The sequence below is a fragment of the Phaseolus vulgaris genome, chromosome 2 (assembly GCF_000499845.2).
Source record: "Phaseolus vulgaris cultivar G19833 chromosome 2, P. vulgaris v2.0, whole genome shotgun sequence".
NCBI classification, from domain to species: domain Eukaryota; kingdom Viridiplantae; phylum Streptophyta; class Magnoliopsida; order Fabales; family Fabaceae; genus Phaseolus; species Phaseolus vulgaris.
The window spans coordinates 38865510-38888536 of NC_023758.2; the positions used below are offsets into that span (position 1 = coordinate 38865510).

At 29.1% G+C, this 23027-nt stretch overlaps 1 pseudogene; it reads left to right on the top strand.

The window, feature by feature from the left end:
• The first annotated feature begins 18885 nt into the window (after window positions 1-18885).
• LOC137811948 ((3S,6E)-nerolidol synthase 1-like) lies at window positions 18886-22782 on the top strand (annotated as a pseudogene).
• The last annotated feature ends 245 nt before the right edge of the window (window positions 22783-23027 follow it).

A 23027-nucleotide genomic window follows, 5' to 3' on the forward strand; every position in this document is an offset into this window, starting at 1 on the left:
TGTAGTGAATCTTACTAATTTGTTTAGTTCTAATTAATCTCTTCTCATCATTACGTGTTTTGTAAAATCATTACTTCTCAAGTTATTTATTTTGCAAATTCACAACAATAATTCTCTATTTATTTTTCAAATACAATAAATTTTCATTTATCTATTTATTTCCAAATTCAATAACAATTTTCTTCATTTTTTAATTAATCATATAATCAAGTTATTGTATTACATTACCGTCAAACATGATCCATACACGATTATCCAATTTTTTGTTCCTTAAAACTAACACTCTTAGAAAATTATGTATCAAATTAATTTTTAGCATTACATAATTTACTACCCAATATATAAACAATAAAATTAAAAAAAAATTATGATGTGGCAGAAGTCGTGCCAAGTTGGCACGACTTCAATATGACGGGGCAGAAGTTGTGCCTAATTGGAACGACTTCTGCATATGAAGTCGTATCGAATTGACACGACTTGCCTAAATTTGTATTTTTTTTAAACGGACCCAATTTTGGTAAAAACAAAAAAAAAACCTCATCATGGTCAAAAAACCGTTTTACGTGTTAAAAGAGAAACACTTTTGAAAACCACCGTATTAAAATCATCATTTTGACGTTATTTTTTTTCTTTTATCGAAAAGATGACTTATTTTAGTGCTAACCTATGTTATTCATCATCTCAGTTGCTCCCACTATTGCTCAACCTCAAGTTTTTTTTTTTTATTATTATGTTATTTAAAATAAGTTCTTAGACAAGAAATTATTAAGGAAATAATAATTATCAAATTATATGCAATTATTGTATGCAATATTTGACGATATTGTACCCAATTATATGTAATTAATTTAATAATTATATAATCTCATGATTATTATCCTACCTAATTAGATTGTAATTTGGGGAGAGAAACTCCCTATATATTTCCTATGCATGAAGTGATGTAATACACATAAGAGAATAAGAAACATTTCTTCTTCTTACCATTTTTTTTATCATTTTCTTATATGGTATCAGAGCCATTTTGAGCCTATCCTAGCGAGTATTTGTTGGGCCTATCGTGCCACCCGCTATCGGGCCGCTATCGGACCACCCATAATATATAGTCCCACGCACGAGTTGGGAGTCTCGGCGTGAGCGGGGTGTGTTGGAGATCCCACATCGACTAGATATTAGAGCCTTTCATTGTATATAAGTGGGTGCAAACCTTAACCCTATGAGCCGGTTTTATGGGGTTGAGTTAGGCTTAAAGTTCACTTCGTTAATATGGTGAAACCCAACATCTCTTAGAGTCATTCTGAAACATATAGCCGGTTTTAAACACAGCACGAGCCCTCCTATTTTAGTCCAATTTACCATTAGAATTTTGGGGAGAATGCGTTTTAATAAATCACCTTTTGAGCTACTATATAATCAACCACCTTCACTTTCTCACCTAAAAACTTTTGGTTGCCTCTGTTCACAAGACAGAATAACTCATCATTTACTGCCCTTTTGATTTATGTGGATGATATTCTTTTGACAGGAAATGATTTGACAGAAATTCAGCGTGTTAAAGATTGTTTATTACAACAATTTCGCATTAAAGATCTTGGAGACCTAAAGTATTTTCTAGGGATTGAATTTTCCCGTTCCAAACCTGGTATTTACATGTCCCAAAGAAAATATGCGCTTGATATTTTGCAGGATACGGGACTCACAAGTGCTCGTCCAGACAAATTTCCAATGGAACAATACCTAAAACTCACACCAGACAATGGAGAGTTATTAAAGGATCCAGTCAAATACAAGCGACTCGTGGGACGACTGATATACCTCACGGTTACCCGGCCTGACATAGCATTTTCGGTTCGGACCCTAAGTCAATATATACAGATCCACGGAAACCTCATTGGGATGCCGCAATTCGAGTCCTAAAGTACATCAAAGGATCACCAGGACAAGGATTGCTATTACCATCCGACAACAATCTGACATTGACAGCTTATTACGACTCAGACTGGGGAGGTTGTCAGACAACTCGGAGATCAGTATCTGGATATTGCATTTTTCTTGGTTCCTCTATTATCTCATGGAAGTAAAAAAAACAGACAAACGTATCAAAGTCATCAGCGGAAGCAGAATACCGCGCAATGGCCAATACTTGTTTGGAGATAGTTTGGTTGCGATATCTGTTGTAGGATTTAAAGGTGCCATGTAACTTGCCAGCTCAACTTTTCTGTGACAATCAAGCGACATTACATATAGCAGCAAACCCAGTATTTCCTGAACGCACAAAACACATTGAGATAGATTGCCACATTGTGCGAGAAAAATTACTAGCTGGGATAATCAGTCCTTCATATGTACCGACACAGTATCAGCTCGCAGATAATTTTACGAAGGCATTGGGCAAGGAATGATTTTTTACGCTACGACACAAGTTGGGGTTTTTGATCTTCACCTACCAACTTGAGGAGGAGTATTATGCAATATTTGACGATATTGTACCCAATTATATGTAATTAATTTAATAATTATATAATCTCATGATTAGTATCCTCCCTAATTAGATTGTAATTTTGGGGAGAGAAACTCCCTATATATTTCCTATGCATGAAGTGAAGTAATACACATAAGAGAATAAGAAACATTTCTTCTTCTTACCATTTTTTTATCATTTTCTTATAGAAATCTTTCTAAAACATATTTTTACGTACTTCAATTGTTTTAGAAAAAAAGTTGTTCAATATTCATTAAATTTTTTTATTATACTATATGTTGATTTCTCATACAATCTATCACATTTAAGATGATGCATTTCTTTTGTTTTTTAATTATAATTTGAATTTGATATTTATGTATTGTTTAGTGTCTATCACATATAAGATGATGTCTTTTTTTTTAATTATAATTTGAATTTGATATTTATGCATTGTTTAGTGTCTATCACATATAAGATGATGTTTTTTTTTTAATTATAATTTGAATTTGATATTTATGCATTGTTTAGTGTCTATCACATATAAGATGATGTCTTTTTTTTTAATTATAATTTGAATTTGATATTTATGCATTGTTTAGTGTCTATCACATATAAGATGATGTTTTTTTTTTTAATTATAATTTGAATTTGATATTTATGCATTGTTTAGTGTCTATCACATATAAGATGATGTCTTTTTTTTTTTAATTATAATTTGAATTTGATATTTATGCATTGTTTAGTGTCTATCACATATAAGATGATGTCTTTTTTTTTTTTAATTATAATTTGAATTTGATATTTATGCATTGTTTGGTGTCTATCACATATAAGATGATGTATTTTCTTTTTGTTTTTTAATTATAATTTGAATTTGATATTTATGCATTGTTTGGTCTCTATCACATATAAGATGATGTCTTTTTTTTTTTTTAATTATAATTTGAATTTGATATTTATGCATTGTGTGTGTATAGTGATACAAGTTATTTTAAGAATATTTTATGAAGTGATTATTTTATCTTAATCTAGTTATATATGTATTTTTTGTAATTGTATATTTAAATATTATAGTGAAAAATCTAGTTTAAATTTAAATTGTCTGAATTAACTACATGTAGATACGAAAATAATCAAATATAAATTTTTTTATATATTTCTAAGTTCTTACTTTTACTTATAATGTTAAATTATGATGTTTTTGGTATTCATAAATCATTGTACTTTCAATCAGTTAATATGTTGTTAATTGCCTTTGGGTTTTTAGTCCTTCTTTATTTTACATTATTGGTTTCATAATGTCTAGAGTTAATTAAAACAAACAAATCTTAATATAATTTTATTTATTATTGTCATATTTATATTTTAGACTTTTATTTATTTAGAATATTTTTTATTGGTTAGACATTTTTTAGAAATAAAATGAGTATCTAATTAAAAATTAAAAAAATTTAGAAATACAATTTTTTTACCAACAATAAATAAATAAAATAAAATAAAACATTTCAGAATGTGACAATAATAAACTTATATAAAAAGTGATGAGGATCAACTTGTCTACTACCTTACAAATTTCATCATAGTCTAGCAGCAAACCAATTCTCACAAGTACTTGTATAAGAAAAGGATAGGCTATATCAAAACTAAAAACAACATCTCTCTAAAGAACCTATTAAAGCCCTAATAACCTTACTTGAGTCAGATAATAACAAAACACAATATAGCACCTCCTAAACACAGCCATAGACCCATAATGATACTAAATCCTAAATACAAAATAGCCAAATACCCTTACCCAAAAAAATAGACAAAAAGCCTACTCAACAAAAGAACACTCCTGTGCAAAACGGGATCACCATGTAACCTTCTCCTTCTTCAAACAAGTATCTAATAATGTATTAGATTTTATTTTCATTCCTAATCAAATTTAACTTTTTATATACAATGAAAGACTCTAATCTCTAGTCGATGTGAGATCTTCAACACACCCCTCACGCCGAGACTGCCAACTCGCGCGTGGGACTATATATTATGGGTGGTCCGATAACGGCCCGATAGCGGGTGACACGATCCAACACTAACACTTGCTAGGATAGGCTCGAAAATGGCTGTGATACCATGTTAAGAAATGGACTTTAAGCCTAACTCAACCCCATAAAATCGGCTCATGAGATTGAGGTTTGCACCCACTTATATACAATGAAAGGCTCTAATCTTTAGTCGATGTGATCTCCAACAGTAAATAAATTATTTTATTTTGTTTATGTAAGAAAAATGTTATTTAAATTATTCTATTTCACCGTGAAAAGTGCTCTCTAAATCGCTTTGGAAACTGAGATTGAAACAACAAATCAATTAAGGATAAAGAAGTGAAAAATAAATTATTAGGAACTAAAAATAAAATCTGGTAATTTAAGAACAAAAATAATTTAAACCTAGTCAGGGATCAATTTATGTCACTGTAACGAGAACCCTGAATTTGGTGTTACATCGGTATTTGTATGAGAAATAGAGAAGAACTTCTTTCAAGAAAAAAAAAATGTTTTAGGGAACACTTTAGAGGACAGTTTTTTTAGAAACGGAAAAGGTAAAAAAAAATTGTGGTTCAAAAACCAAACATTTTCAATTTTTTTATTAACATCATGTTAGACATAAACTTTAACCTCCTATTTAGGTTGACATAATATCTTAAAAGTATTAATCACATATCATATAAAAACTATAAAAATAAGAAAAAATATGAGGAATCAAATCAAAATTCATAAAATAAATAAACAGTCTTTAAACTTATAATGATATGAATTATATATATATATATATATATATATATATATAATTTGTGTCCCACGCATAAAAAATAAGTTTTAATTCATGTGTTTTTTTATAATATTTTTTTAATTTCCAAAATTTATTATTCATCAGTGTTGGTATATATAATAGATTATGTCTATTTCATATAAAATATACATAATTTATTTTGCAGAGAGAAAGTTTTAATGTGAAAGTTTTACGTTTATTGATGATTATGTCTATTTTTTTAATAGTTTTATAAAGAAAAAAAATTGATATACCAAACATTTTTCAAAATTCTTCTTCTCCCTCTTTTCTGTTATACCAAACTATGTGTATAAGATATAATTATTTACATTAATATTTGGTAAAGGGTTTACATAGACTGAAAAATAATGTTTGTCTATAAATGGATTGTTGAAAGTAAAATGTGGATGATTTATCTAAAGAAATCTGAACCATTCATCACATACCACAATCATTTTGGGCATGACAATATTTAATGGGCTATGGGAACGGATTGGATGCAAGAACAATCAGTGGATATTTCATTGGTTATCCAACAAAGTCAAAAGGGTATATGTTTTACTATCCTACCCATAGCACAAGAATTGTTGAATCTGAAAATGCACGGTTCATTGAAAATGGTGAAACCAGTGGGAGTGATACTTCACAAAATGTGGAGATTAAGGAAGTTAGAGTACAAGTTCCTTTAACTAGTACCTTTACTTCAAGTATTGTTGTTCCTAATGTAGTTAAGTCACTCAACGATGAAGAAGAACAACAAATTAATGATCATGAAGTTAACAATGAACATGTAGTAGAAAAACCACAAGAAATAGTATTAAGAAGATCTCAAAGAGAAAGAAAGTCTGCTATTTCGAATGATTATGTGGTTTATCTACAAGAGTTAGAAAATGACTTGGGTATTGATAATGATCCAGTTTCATTTTCAGACGACATCAATGATGATAATTCTGATAAGTGGTTAGATGCCATGAAAGATGAGCTTAAATCAATGGCACAAAATGATGTATGGAACCTTATAGAATTGCCTGAAGGATGTAAGAGAGTCGGGTGTAAATGGGTCTTTAAGACTAAACGTGACTCTCATGGCAATATCGAACGCTACAAGGCCCAACTTGTTGCCAAAGGTTTTACTCAAAAGGATGACATTGATTATAAGGAAACATTTTCACCTGTTTCTAAGAAAGATTCCTTTAGAATTATCATGGCATTAGTAGCTCATTATGATCTTGAGTTGCATCAGATGGATGTCAAAACTGCCTTTCTGAATGGGGATTTAGAAGAGGATGTTTATATGGACCAACCAGTGGGGTTCATTGAAGAACGAAAGGAACACATGGTGTGTAAACTTAAGAAATCAATATACGGGCTTAAACAGGCTTCTAGGCAATGGTATCTTAAGTTCAATGATACTATTGTGTCCTTTGGGTTTAAGGAAAACATCGTTGATCGGTGTATATACCTGTAGGTAAGTGGGAGCAAGTTTATATTCCTGATTTTGTATGTTGATGATATCTTGCTTGCAACTAATGATCTTGGTCTATTAAGTGAGACTAAGAAGTTTCTCTCTAATAACTTTGAGATGAAAGATATGGGTGGGGCGTACTATGTGATAGTAATTGAAATATTCCATGACAGATCACAAGGACTGTTAGGTTTGTCTCAAAAAGCATATATTAATAAAGTTTTAAAGAGATTCAGAATGGATAAATGTTCGACATCTCCTGTTCCATTACAGAAAGGAGACAAATTTAGTCTCATCCAATGTCCAAAGAATGATTTGGAACAGAAATAGATGGACAATATACCTTATGCATCTATTGTTGGGAGTTTAATGTATGCTCAAACTTGTACATGACCAGATATTAGTTTTGCAGTTGGTATGCTTGGTAGATACCAGAGTAATCCAGGATTGGATCATTGAAAAACTGCAAAGAAAGTTTTAAGATACTTGCAAGGAACGAAGGATCACATGCTTACTTATAAAATATCTAATCATCTTGAGGTGATTGGATATACAAATTCAGATTTTGCTAGCTGCGTGGATACACGAAAGTCTACATTTGGTTATGTGTATCTTTTAGCCGAATGAGCGATTTCATGGAAAAGTGCGAAGCAGACAATCATTGTTGCATCCACCATGGAGGCTGAATTTGTGGCATGCTTTGAGGCCACAGTTCAGGCTAATTGGTTGCGGAATTTTGTTTAAGGACTTGGAATTGTTGACAGTATTGCCAAGCCGTTGAGAATTTATTGTGATAACTCCGCAGCTGTCTTCTTTTCTAAAAACGACAAGTATTCCAAAGGTGCTAAACATATGGAATTGAAATACTTTGCCGTTAAAGAAGAAGTTCAGAAACATAGAGTGTCAATAGAACATATTAGCACTGATCTTATGATTGCTGACCCTTTAACAAAAGGGTTACCGCCCAAAACATTTATTGGTCATGTTGTAAATATGGACATTGTGTCTACTAGTGAATGATGAATGTTGTTATTAATGCTTATTTGACACTCTAAGCTCATTGAATAAATAAAGTTTCTGAAATTTATGTTTTCTACTTTATGTATATGCATGTAAATTATGTTGTGGAAAACAAATTATGTTGTTATTGATGAAAATGACATTATGTTTGAACCTATTATGGATTTCTCATTATAAAGTCATATTAAGGAGAAAGGATGATATAGTAGTACATGGAAGGAAATGTGTCGATTGAAATGACATGTAACCGCCATGACTCTTATTATTTTTGTATCCTTGATTTTGATTAATGATAGAACCAATTTATGTAAGACCTTTTAAATGCGCATTTATGTAATTATTAAATCATGAAAGTATTATAACTCATATGAGTCAAGTGGGAGAATGTAAGAAATTATGTAAATTAATTTCTATAAAGTGACTCACATGACTTAGAGTTTGGACTTTGAGCCCAAATATGATTTAATAATAATAATAATAGAATAAAGGGTTCATTGGTTAACGTGAGAAATATATATCCGATGATATACCTAATGAAAACCGACATCTGATGAAGATTGGGAACTAAAGACTATAGGGTTCTGTCTCTGCAAATAATAGTTGTCTCACTATTAACCATCACGAAAGTGTGTAATAAGAACGGAATTGCTAAGAGATAGATTGGGATAAAGGAGATAAAGTAATTGCTCAAGTAGAATCACTCATGGATCAAGGTAAGTGTTCATTCCTTTTTGATTGTATGGATATACGTGAGAATCATGATATGATATAATCTGAATGTGAACATTATTGTATGTGTTCAATTGTACGTTAATTCATGTTTTAAATTTACATACCCTTCATATTGAAATGTGTGTTTTAAGAGTAATTAGTAATGAATTAAGAAGTAATTATATATTAAATAAAAATTATTACACTACAAGAAAAAATATTAAATAAAAATAATTTTTAGAGACAAAAAAAATAATTGGTTGTTATAGTAACTAAATTAGAGACAATTTTAAAAATTAAAAACATTTTTTTTGTTTCTAAAGTAATTTATATTATTGTTAAATGATTTTTAAATTGGTATCTAATTAACTACCAAAGTTTTAACTACCAATTATTTAGATTTTAAATTTAGTAGCAAAAACATTGGTCGATAATTAGATACCAATTTATAAACCATTTTTAAATAATAGAGACTAATTTAAAAAATAAAAATTTCTTTAGTCTCTAAAATATCTCTAATTTAGTCATTATAACAACTAATTACTTTTTATATCTAAAATTAGTTTTTATTTCATGATTTTCTTGTAGTGATATGTGATATATATATATATATATATATTATATTTTTTTAATTAAGTATTCAGTACATTAATTTTATATATATATATATATTATCACTAAAAAATAATAATTTATATAAAAAAATAATTAATAATTATACTGACCAAATTAAATATTAATTTAAAAATTAAAAAAATTATTAATATATAAAATAATTTTTAGTATTAATAAAATTTATAAACTAGTTTCTAAATTGATATATGGATAGTTATCAATGTTTTAACTAGATATCAATTTAAAAATTAATTTAAAATTTTTATTAATAATAGAAATTAATTTAGATAATAGTAATTTTTTTAGTCTTTAAGTAATATCTAATTTAGTTAATATAATAACTAATTATTTTAGTTTTTTAAATTGATTTTTATTTAATAATTTTTTTAGTTTATATTCTTAAAAAATATTATTTATATTTTATTCATATTTTTTAAATAATTCTTAAAATACTTTTAGATTTTTTTTACCTTAGTTTTACTATAGCAACTGATATGTTTGTTATGCTATAGTGATGTATTTTTTCTAATATATGAAACAAAAGGAACTAAATACATATCATTCTTCCAACTTTACATTATATTATGTGTTTCAATTTAATAAAATCATAGCATTACTGAAAAAAAAATCATTTATGTCACCTTCTATACCGATTGACAAAAAAACAACTTAAAAAATGCATTATGGCAACTCTGTAAAATTGACAAACTTTTCTATATTAACTCTCGTGAAAACTGGTAGAATGCAATTATTATGTCGATTATATGAGGACTAATGTAAAAAGCTCATAGATTTTTATGGAAAAAGATCCCATGTGATTTTTATTGTAATTTTATTGATTGATTTATGTTAATTATAATGTTTGGTAAAATTTATACAATGAGATCAATCCACCACTAAACAATTGTTAATATATTGTAAGAATAGTTGCAATAGATGTTTGAGATGCTATTCTCCATATCTCTATGAACACATAGGAGGTTTAGATATGTTTTTCTTATCGGTAAAAAAAAAATTGAGATATTTTAGCAATATCTTAACCCTTATACAAAAAAAAAGTCTTCTAACCTAAAACTTGTTTTGACGTCTTGAAGAAGACCACACAACACAAAAAACACCACCTCAAATATTAAGAAACCCTTTTCACCCCAACCTGGTCCCTCAAGCGTTTCCTTTTTTTATCATTCTCATGCATACCAAAGGTTTCAGACACCAATCAGAGTAAGATAACATGCTAAGCATACCTTCGAGGTAACTCATGACCAAACGTACAACTGCACAATTGTAAAGACTTCAATGTAGTTTATGCATCCATTCTTGAACACCTTCTTATTTCTTTGTTTCCACAATTCGCCTACAACTCCAATCCACACACAATACTAGATCTGACTAACCTTTTTGCTTTCCTCGTTCATCCTAAATTGTGAAAAGTGCATTTTTTGATCCTTATGGACCATTGCCGCTAGACCCACCCACTCATAGCACTTAGACCAAACGAGTTAGGCTACCTTGCAGGTACAAAACAGATGCAACGTTGCTTCCACTTCCTCTCTACACATAATGCAAATGTTACTTTCCACAATTGTCCCCCTTTTCGCCAAATTTGCTTTAGACGTAATCTTGTCCATCAACACTCTCCAAACTGTGACAAGAGCTTATGGTTGTGCCTTTATCCTCCAAAACCCCTCATATAAATCAAACCCTTTCCCCTTAACATCACCTTTTAAAACTCTGTATGCAGACTAGACTGTATATCTTGCATTTTCGCTTTCTCTCCAGACCCACATATCTATTGAACTTAAAGTTTTGATGTCTCCAAATACATGAAGATTGCTTGAAGGCTGGGTTGTTGCTTGTGACCATGGGTTTTGGGTATATTATAATTTTTTAATCCACTCTTAGCTTAATCCAAAACTGGATCAATCAAGTTCTTTCAAAAGAAAAGTGTTTTTCAAAGTATTGAAAAACAACTTGTTGATTTATCATTTCAATCGGTTGTTTTACACTTAGTGGTTTTGAAAAAGCTGAAATTGGTTGACCTAACGGTCAAGGAAAATTCAATCAGTTGAATCGAGTTTTCAATCGATTATTTTTTGAAAAATCTTAACAGAATTTGTTAAGTTTGGTAAATCTGTTTTCCAAGATTCTAAATTAAAAGTCTTAAACGACTATTTTTTAGACTATATAACTCGTGTTTACATCTCTGAAAATACAGAGATCAGATTATCAAAAAAGATTAAATTTTTTCAAGATTGCAAGATTACTTAAATCTATGTTTCTCCATTAATCTTCATTCCACTCCAGTATTTGCGAAAATCTTCCAATAAACAATTCACCTCCCTCTTATTTAAGGCCTACAATTCTAACAATATCCATCTTTTTTTCATTAATAGTCTTCCTTCCGAGTAGCAAAACCAACTTTTGTTCCTACTTTTCCCAGTTAAACAAACTCCTCCTCCCTCCTATCTTCCAAGTCCACTCAAGGTTGTTATTCTATTCCCCTCCTTGCCTCAACTTGGCTTCCCTACACGAGCAAATTGAGAAAAACCTCGGAAATTTTAATTCCCCTATACAAAAAAGCATAACACCTTAACAAACCACGAACACAACAAAAACAAAAACATACATAATATTTGCACGACACAAATACTCTCCCCAAAGTGTCATATTAATCTAATGTAAGGAGAAGATGCTCCTATTGCAAAAATCCCTTTACTCCATCCAGATAGTCAGACTACCTACACCCAATTTGCAAAACACACAACTTCTTCTTTCCAAAAACAAGGGTTTAGCATTACATACTAAAGTAAAGAAATCAAAATTATTTAACATATTTCATACATATCATGGGTTCCAAACACCAGTCACAAGAAGAGAACTCTCACTACAAGAAAATCATAAAATAGAAACCAATTTTTAGAGACCAAAATAATTAGTTGTAATAGTAACTAAATTAGATATCATTTTAGAAACTAAAAAAAAATGGTTTCTAAATTAGTTTTTATTATTGTTAAATAGTTTCTAGATTGGTATCTAATTAGCAACCAAGGTTTTAACTACCAATTATTTACTTTCTAAATTTGGTAGCAAAAACCTTGGTTGCTAATTAGATAGCAATTTAGAAACTATTTAACAATAATAGAAACTAATTTAGAAAGCATTTCTTTTTAGTTTCTAAAATGGTTTCTAATTTAGTTACTATTACAACTAATTATTTTGGTCTCTAAAAATTGGTTTCTATTTCATGATTTTCTTGTAGTGCCTACATCTTTAAAGACCTCTATATGGTATACTCTCCAATTTTTAAAGACACACTCATTCCAATGTTTCCAAATTTCACCTACAATTTCAATCCACACCTCTCTCCAAATTCTAAATAATAATCCTTTATCATTTGTAGGTCCAAACATCAATAAGTATATCTTAGCATCAAAGTGATTCATAGACAAGCAAGACACCCCAAACACAACCATAAACCCACGAGGATCCTCAATCCTGAATACAAAACAACTAAATACCTGATAAAATAATAGACCAAAGAGCCTACTCAAACAAAACAAAAAAACCATGCGCAAAAAGGAGATCATCATATAACCTTATCCTTCTTCAAACAAGTATCTAATGTATCAGATTTTGTTTTGATCCCTAATAAAATTCAACTTTTTCCCCAAGTAAATAAATTATTTTATTTTGTTTAAGTAAAAAAATGTTATTTAAATAATTCTGTTTCACCGTGAAAAGAGCTCTCCAAATCGCTTTGGGCACTGAAATTGAAACAACAAATCAATTAAGGATAAAGAAGTTAAAAATAAATTATTAGGAACTAATGCTTTGTTTGGATTAGGGAGTGGAAATAGGGGAGTGAATCTGAGATGATTTGAAGGAAAAGTGTAAAGAAAGTTAGGGTGTTTGGATTAAGGTAAATAAGGTGGAAAGTGTAGCGAAAATTTATGAAAATTTGTGAATGATGTGATGGGTGTGATTGAAATTATATTATTTTTATTTGATAAAAATGTAAATTTACAAATTTATCCTTATATTTAAAAATTGTTAAATAATTAATTTATTTATAAATTATAATTTTTTTAATTAAAATATTATTTAAATATTTATAATTATAAATATTTGATAAAAACTTATTTTTATATCAAATAAAATTATTATTTTTATTTTTACTCTTTGGTAGTTAATATAACTATTATATAAAATTATTTTTTTATTATTAAAAAATATATTTTTTTATTTATTTATAACTTATTAGATATAAAATATGATTAATTATGTTATTATATAATAATAATTTTTTATAATTTTAATTATATTTTTTAGATTTAAATTGTAATTTTATTTTAAATAAAAATAAAAATAATTTGAATTTAAAATAAAAGGATAAAAAATAAATTAAAATAAATAAATTAAATTATATATATATATATACACGTAACTTTCTTCGCATTTCTTCACATTTTGCAAAGAAAATTCTGAACGTATTAAATGTCTTAATTTTAGTGGTTTTTTTAAAAAAAATGTTTTAGTTTTCTAACTTTTGCTAAGCACTGTAAAATTTCGCTTTTCTATCGTAAAAACAAACGATGCCTAAAAGTAAAATCTGGTAATTTAAGAACAAAAATAATTTAAACCTAGTCAAGATCAATTTATGTCACTGTAACGAGAACCCTGAATTTGGTGTTACATCGGTATTTGTATGAGAAATAGAGAAGAACTTCTTTCAAGAAAAAAAAAATGTTTTAGGGAACACTTTAGAGGACAGTTTTTTTAGAAACGGAAAAGGTAAAAAAAAATTGTGGTTCAAAAACTAAACATTTTCAATTTTTTTATTAACATCATGTTGGACATAAACTTTAACCTCCTATTTAGGTTGACATCATGATAGATATCTTAAAAGTATTAATCACATATCATATAAAAGCTATAAAAAAAATAAAAATGAGGAATCAAATAAAAATCATAAAATAATTAAACAGCCTTTAAACTTATAATGATACGAATTATATATATATATATATATATATATATAATAGATTATGCTATTTTATATAAAATATACATAATTTATTTTGCAAAGAGAAAGTTTTAATGTGAAAGTTTTACGTTTCTTGATGACTATGTCTATTTTTTTTGAATAGTTTTATAAAGAAAAAAAATTGATATACCAAACATTTTTCAAAATTCTTCTTCTCCTCTTTTCCGTTATACCAAACTATGTGTATAAGATATAATTATTTAAATTAATATTTGGTAAATGAGAAGAAATAAAAAATAATGAAAGGGTTACATAGACTGAAAAATAATGTTTAAATCTAGAAATGGGTTTTTGAAAGTAAAATGTGGATGATTTATCTAAAAAAAATCTGAACCACTCATCACATATCAGAATCATTTTTGTTATGACAGTATTTATAAGTGGGCTATGGGAACGGATTGTGTCCGACTGTGTTTGGGATTTGTAAGTTGTGAGAAGTGGACAACTATTTTGTTAAGTGTGAATGAATATAATGCTTACCCACCTTCTCAAATATAATTTTCTCAAATAAGTCTATCAAAAGATAAAAGGATTTTATTGTGATAAACTTCTGAGTCGTCGTGTGATGATGTATGTTATTGTTGATTACTCTGTAAAGAAAATAATATATTTTGAGAATAAATTTGAAGGATTAATTTGTCCTGTTGCATTATAAATTGATTTCAAATTAAAATAATGAAATCTCAAGTCTTAAGCTGCATCATAAAAAATAAATTTTAAGGTTTAATTTGTCTCTTTATTTTTGTTGCATTATGAATTGATTTCAAAGTAAAGTAATAAAATATCAAGTCTTCCGCTACATCATAAATCATGAATTTTTGTATATTTTGTTGATGAATGATATTATTTATGGAATTTAATTATATGATTGATTTGTAATCGTCAAAGTGATAAAATCTTTGTGTTTTATTTTAATTCCAAATTATTGATGATTCAATTAATATATTATTTTGAAATTATTTGTATAATAGATTTGTAATCGCCAAAGTGGTCAAATATTTATGTTTTATTTAATTCCAGATTATTGATGAATTTTATTTCAATTGATATATTATTTCTGAAATTATTTGTATGATAGATTTGTAATCACCAAAGTGATCAAATCTTTATGTTTTATTTAGATCCAAATTAGTTATGAATTATATTTCAATTACCTATAGGATGAATGTTAAATTATTTATTTATGGGTTAATTGAAATTCATATTATAAGGCATTTGTGTATCACCTAAAGATTGATTAGTTGTCCTTATAATTAATGGATATAATTGTTGGTAGCGAGTATGTGTTATTAGTTTTATTTGTATATCCAAAGATAACAAGGATTTCTAGTTATAGAATGTTTTTCCGAATAAAGTTAATATTATTAGCATCATTATGTTTTGTGTATTAATGTATCATCCAAAAGAGAACATTAGTATGCATAAAATGTTTGTTTGTTATCTGAATTTGTATTGTATGTTTAGTTATGGCTGAAAGTATTAATGTTGAACATGTGTTAATTGAAGTATATGTTCTCGTGCCTTTACATTCGTATGCTAAGTCTATTCCAGTTTTTAATGGATTGAATTTTCTTGATTGGAAACATGTTGCTATTATTGATGTTAACAACATTGAAGAGAAAACTCATTATTGGGCTTGGAAAAAAGTCAAACAGACTTAGCATGATGTTTATGTTAATAAGCATAGCAAGTAATATTTAGTTTGTTCTTTCCAAAACTGAGAGGGCAAAAGAATTTATGAGATTTGTGGAAGAACGCTCCCAAAATACTGATAAGTCTCTTGCCGGAACATTAATGAATATCTTAACTACCATGAAATTTGATAGTTCTCGTACTATGCATGAACATGTCATTGAAATGACAAATATTGCAGCAAGACTTAAGTCACTTGGAATGACAGTGGATGAGAATTTTCTTGTATCTGAGTATGGTCCTTTCCAAATGAACTATACACCATGAAAGACAAATGGAATGTGCATGAATTTCACAGTATGTTAGTTCAGGAAGAGACCAAACTTACGAATCAAAGAAACCACTCCAATAATTATGTGAACAATTAGGGAGCTGGAAATAAACTTTACAAGAAACATGGAAAGGTCAAAAGACCATTAAAGATAAATGAGTCATCTACTAAACTCCAAAAGAAAAATGACAAATGTCATTTATGTGGGAAATCATTAAATCATGAAAGTATTATGATTTATGTAATTATTAAATCATGAAAGAATTATAGTTCATATGAGTCAAGTGGGAGAATATTAAAAATTTATGTAAATTAATTTTATTATGTGACTCATGAAATAAATTTTGAGTTTTGGGTCTGAATATGATTTAATAAAATAAAAGACTTACTGGTTAATGTGAGAAGTTATACATATATATATATATATAATGATACCTAATGAAAATCTAATATGATGGAGATTGGGAAAGAATAGAAATAGAAATGGGTTCTATCTCCGTAAAAGAAGTTGTTCATGGCTAACCATCAAGAAAGAACGTGACAAAGAAAAGAATTGTAAGAGATAAATTGAGAAAAGAAGTTAAAAAGAAACTGCTCACATAAGGATTCTCGTATATCAACTCATGGATAAAGGTAAGTGTCTATCTCTATTATAATTGATGTATGGATTGTGAGAATAATAGTGTGTAAGATCATTAAGATGATGATGTGCATTGTTCATTACTGTACGTTTTGATTTTACAATTGATTGTCATATTATTCGAGAAAAAGTAACAAGGATTGGTCACCTTCTTTCTATTCTCTCAAACTTACAACAAGTTAATATTTTAACTAAAGCTCTACCTCATTCAAAGTTTCACTCTTTGTGCTCATTTAAAATATTAAATATTTATTTTCAACTTGAAGGGGAGTTCTTATAAACATAGGAAAGGATCATCCTATCAAAATCGGCAAAATCACTTAATCCGCCAAGTGCCTTTCAGTACCACTAAGAAAGTTTCTACTTATGAGTGTTTTTTTTCTATCTTTATAAATTTTAAACTTGTTTCATTTGTTTTTATTTTGTAATTTTTCCAAGTTTTCTTTATAAGAAATATATACATTTTCTCTTCTTTCTTCTTTTTCTTCTTTTAGTCTTCCTCCTTCCCCTAGTTCCTTTGTTTTGTGGTGAACATGTTACATTGGTGAGGGAAGTACTCAAACATTTATAAGAATTCTCTTCATTTTTGCTCAAAGAATTTTGAATGCATAATAAAAATAAAAATAAGCTTACAATTAAAAAAAATGTTATCTTTAAAATTAAAAAATAAAAGATTTTTTAGTAAAAAAAGTGATAATTATAAATGAACAAAAATAATATATTATTATTAAATAATTAATAATTTTAATTAAATTCGGAGATCAAAATAGTTACCACTTAATTATCTCATTGTTGATTTGAATCAAAATAACATGATTACTTTTTTTGTGGTGATATATTAACATCATAAACGCGAAAAACATACACTTCAATAATTTAATATTTTATTATTTTTATTTTATTTTATAATTTAAAATAGTATTATATTATTATAAATCGTGTTAAATGTATGTGATTTAATGTTTAGAGAAACTTTTCTCTTACTTTTTTTTGTGTTGTATCTCTAGTCATGGACCACTTGTTACTAAAAGAAAAACTCAATTTATCTACGAAAGAATTCCGTAGGTAAATCAGCATTACATATAAATTATCCACGGAACTAGGTAATTTAGTGATAGATTATGTAAATAGGTAATTCAACATATTTTATTTTTAAAATTTTAATTATTATTTGAATCTTTCTCTTTTATTTTCAATCATTATTTACACATATTATTTTATGCCCATTTTTATGATTATTTTGATAAATATTATGTATGCAATGATAATTATTATTAAAGGTGAGATTTAAAGTCAAGGCTCTTAAGAAATGACCAAAAAACCTTTAACCATTACACGAATCAAGTTTTGTTGACATGTTATGATTATTATTATACTTATTATTAAATATTATAATTTATAATTATTATGATAATAGTTGGTAGGTAATAGAGATTTGTGGATAATAGTTGGTAGGTAATGTGTTCGTGGGTAAATCCATAGGTAATTCAACATATTTTGTTTTTAAAATTTCTATTATTATTTGAATCTTTTTTTTTATATTTTCAATTATTGTTTACTTATATTATTTTATACCCATTTTTATGATTATTTTAATAATTATTATATATGCAATGATAATTAAAGGTGGAACTCGAAGTCAAGTCCCTTGATAAATGACCACAAAAGCTTTAAACATTACACTAATAGAGTTTTGTTGACATGTTATGATTATTATTATTAGTATAATTATCAATATTAATATGATTAATAATATTATTCATATTATTAATATGATAATAGTTAGTAGGTAGTAGAGATTCATAGATAATAGTTGGTAGAAATAGAGTTTCGTAGGTACTAGTTGGTAGGTAATGATGAATTTATCTACAAGTTTAAATCTGTAAGAAATGTTATCCGTACGTAATATTTGTAGATAATGCTAAATTTATTTTTTCAAATAAAAATTCGTAAATAATATTGATTTTTTTTATATGCATACTAAATAACAGAGTGCACATGATATCTATCATCACAAAATGACATAAGGATAACTTTATGTGGACATCCTTTCTATTTTCATAGCAAAGCACTCATCATGAGTTTCACTCCTGACCTATAAATATTCCTACTATGATGATTCATCTCAGAAGTGTCTATCTATCTGCTTGTGCTGAATTCGCAAGCATATATTTTTTTTCCATGGCACTGCATTTCTACTCCTGCATTTTTTCTTCCAAACCTCGTATTGTTGCAACAAAGGCTCAACATTCAGAATATTTCAACCCTGCCAAAGTTGATTCTCTTCACATTGCCAACAAATGGAACATTGTTCAGGAAAGGTCTAGCGCACAAGTATATAAAACAGTAGGTCCAAATTTCATGTTTTGCTAATCTTGTTGTTGGAACCTGAAAATGATAATCACATCACATCACACACACAAAATCATATGCCATTAAGGCTTGAACTAATTATGTAGTTTCCTTGGCAGGGAAATCTGAGCATGAATCTGTCAGAGAAAGTGGAGGTGGTGAGGAATGAATTTTGGAAGAGTGTGGATGAAAAGTCATTGAAAGATTTGTACATGATTGATGTGATGCAGCGCTTAAATATTGATTACCACTTCAAAGAGGAAATTGAAGCATTACTAGGGAAGCAATATGTGAATTGTAGTAATATTATTGGGAGTGGTTATGGTACGACACTGCACTTCTATTCAGGTTATTGAGACAATAAGGTTACTTCGTGCCCGTAGGTGGTTCCACTAAACTTTATACTTCCACGTCTCTCATTTTTCATCCAATCATTTTCAACTCACTGATTTCCTACTCTCACACTTATATGCTAAACGCCGCAGATATAAATTATTACATATATATGAGTCCAACGCTTTCTTTGGATTAAGAATTGATAGAAGAAAAAAACACTTTCCATATTTGATTTTGTTGAATATCGCAGAAATGTAAACTACTGGCATAAGATTATTATTTGGCCAAATATAAAGTATTTTCAGATGTGGGATCCACTTTTTGTTTTGGATTTTTCTTTTGTTTCTTTCACTTCTACGCAAATAAACATGGGCCTGGCTGATTGTTCTTCCTTTTGATATTATTTGAAAGCTAAAATGTTTGTTCATGGAAACATGACAGAGGTGTTTGAAAAGTTCACCAACAAGGAGAGAAAATTCAAGCCAGAACTTGGTGAAAATATCAAGGGGATGGTAGAGATGTATGAAGCTTCACAGTTAGGCATAGCAGGGGAAGACATACTTGCTGAAGCTGAAAAATTTAGTGGCAAGATCCTAAAGGAAAAAGGTAGATTGCATCGATAGTCATGGAGCTAAGTTTGTGAAGAGAACCTTAGAACACCCTTTTCACAAAAGCTTGCCAATGTTTACCGCTAGAAATTTCTTGGGCGATTTTCATGACAAGAATCCACGGCTAAGTTCCTTTTGCCAGATTGCGAAAATGGATTTCAGTTTGCTACAGGACTCGTGCCATCGAGAAATTGGTCAAGTTTCGAAATATGATGAAAGTTTAATTTAATAGATGAACTAATCTATTTTGTTATCATGATCAGTTGTCACAGTGCAATCGTTTTTGCAGATGGTGGAGTGGGCTCGGTTTAGCCAACGAGTTAATATATGCGAGAAATCAACCCCTTAAATGGTACATTTGGTCGTTGGCATGCTTTTCAGATCCTACTTTATCAGAGGAAAGAGTTGAGCTCAAAAAGCCAATATCTTTGATCTACATAATAGATGACATTTTCGATGTTTATGGAACACTAGATGAATTAACTCTTTTCACAGAAGCTGTTTGCAGGTAGGTAAATGAAAGCAGTTATTAACTCTAATATTTTTCATAGATCAAATTAAAAGCAAAGATTAATAAAAAGAAGAATGCAGATGGGATATTACAGCCATCGAAGAACTACCAGATTACATGAAGACATGTTTCAGGGTCCTTTATAATCTCACAAATGAAATCAGCTCCAAGGTCTTTGAGAAGCACGGGTGGAACCCCATACACTCACTACAAAATGCGGTAAAAGAATACCCACATGGATTAATTTTATATTAAACTGTAAACCCTTGGTTGATCATAGAATGTAAAATAAATGGTGATTTTTGTGCAGTGGAAGTGTTTGTGCAAAGCCTTCCTGGTTGAAGCAAAATGGTTTGGGTCAGGGAAGTTGCCCAGTGCAGAAGAGTACTTGGAGAATGGGACAGTGAGCTCTGGAGTGCATATTGTGATGGTTCATGCTTTCTTTCTTTTGGGTCAGGGATTAACCGAGGAAAATGTTCAGATCATAAACAAAGGCCCTGCCATTATATCTTCCCCGGCAACAATTCTTCGACTCTGGGATGACTTGGTAAATGCTGAGGTAAACACATTTTTACGTGTGGTATATTATCATCTATTTTTACCTAAGTAAACCTAGAGTTAAAGAAAAAAGATACCTTGATTGTAAATAAAAGGTTATACGAGGTTGATATCTTGATTCAGAAAAAAAACAAAACACTGATTTGATATCATAGTTGTTTTTGTGGTGTAAAAAGGATGAGAATCAAAAAAGCAATGATGGATCGTACGTGAATTGTGTGATGATGGAAAAGCCTGAGTACACGAGGATGGTAGCAAGAGAGATAATGATGAATAAGATCCGTGATGCATGGAAGAGGCTAAACCAAGAGTGGTTGTTTGATAAACATTTCCATTCAACATTCATCAAGACTGCACTCAATCTCGCAAGGATGGTACCATTGATGTATAGTTATGATGACAACCAGTCCCTTCCAGGAATAGAGAGGAAAGTCAAGTCCTTGCTTTATGATGATTTTCTTTAATTTACACTACTCCAACTAATTTCTATCTTGGTTTTATAGAACTAAGGAATGTCTCCTTCATCTTCGTATCTATTAGGCTTTGGATCCAGGGGTGGTACTGTTGTCGACGACGGAAGTCACAACACTACCCCGTTTGGTTCCATGCTTTGTTGCGGGTGAGGGTGCAGCAAAAGAGAAAGTTGAGTGAATGGTGTTTCTTCTGAAAGATGAAGAGAAAGTTTCACTGTGCAGTGCAAGTGTCAAATCATCACCACGAATTTCCAATCTTGCCCTTACTTTTTTGCTGGATTCAAGAAGCACAGTGCCTCTGCATGCATGCCAAATGAAAAGCATGAGATTCCTGACTTGGTTCAGGAATCTATTGACCATGTGAAAGTTTGAAACCTCATCAATGAAGTGGGTGAGAGGTAGGTGTGTGAGATTCCTGGTTTCTTTATAAACGTTGCTTCCTCCATTCACAATTCACAGATAAGCGAAGCCTAAGCAAAGAGAGCGAAGCATAGAGTGTGTAGTTGGAGAGATTCGTAAGTCATAGTGTGTGTTAGGGGCTTCATTAACGTAGAGGTTATTCATCTGAAAGTGGTGTGTTCATCTCTGGGTTCATCTGTGCCTTCATCTGGTTCATCTCTGGGTTCATCTGAGGTGAGTTTATATGTTTCATTCAACGGTTAATCGATTATGGCTTAAATATCACAGGCAAAATAATCGATTATAGTGTAATCTGCAAAATTTTCCAGGCATAATCGATTATGTATAGTGTGTAAAATGGCTCTTAATCGATTATGTGTTGGGATAATCAATTATGCTTGTTTTTAGCGTAGCAGCATAATCGATTATGCTTTGATAATCGATTATCTGAAGTGTGTGAAAGGGGTCCTAATCGATTATGGGATGTGATAATCGATTATGCTTGTTTTTTGCCTACTAACATAATCGATTATGCGTTGATAATCGATTATCCTCTCTGTGTAAGTGATGCCATAATCGATTATGTTCTTGAATTTTTGAAATAGAAATGTTTGTTAATTTATTTGTTTTCTGTTATTTTCAGGTGTGTTGATCTTCCTATGAGGCATCCTATTGCTGTTGTTGCTGTTGTTGAGTGCTTATCTTCAGGTTTTAATTTTTTTTATGTAAAATTATTTTATTTAATTTGTGTTTTATATTTATGATTATGGTTTTGTAATATAATTTGTTTAGAATTTATTTTAGTTTATTATGTTAAGGCTGTTGTTGTAATATAATTTTTTTAGAGTTTAGTTTAGTTAATTATGTTAAGTAATTACTAGATAGTTAATTAAATATGTTAAGGAGTTTAGTTAATTAAATTAATTGTTTCAGTTGATTTATTGTTTTAATTTTTGTAGATAGTTATTAATTTTTTAACATTTAAGAAATTTTTTTATTTCTATGAAATGAATTATTTAGAGAATGGAAACAGAAATTTGTAAATTTTATG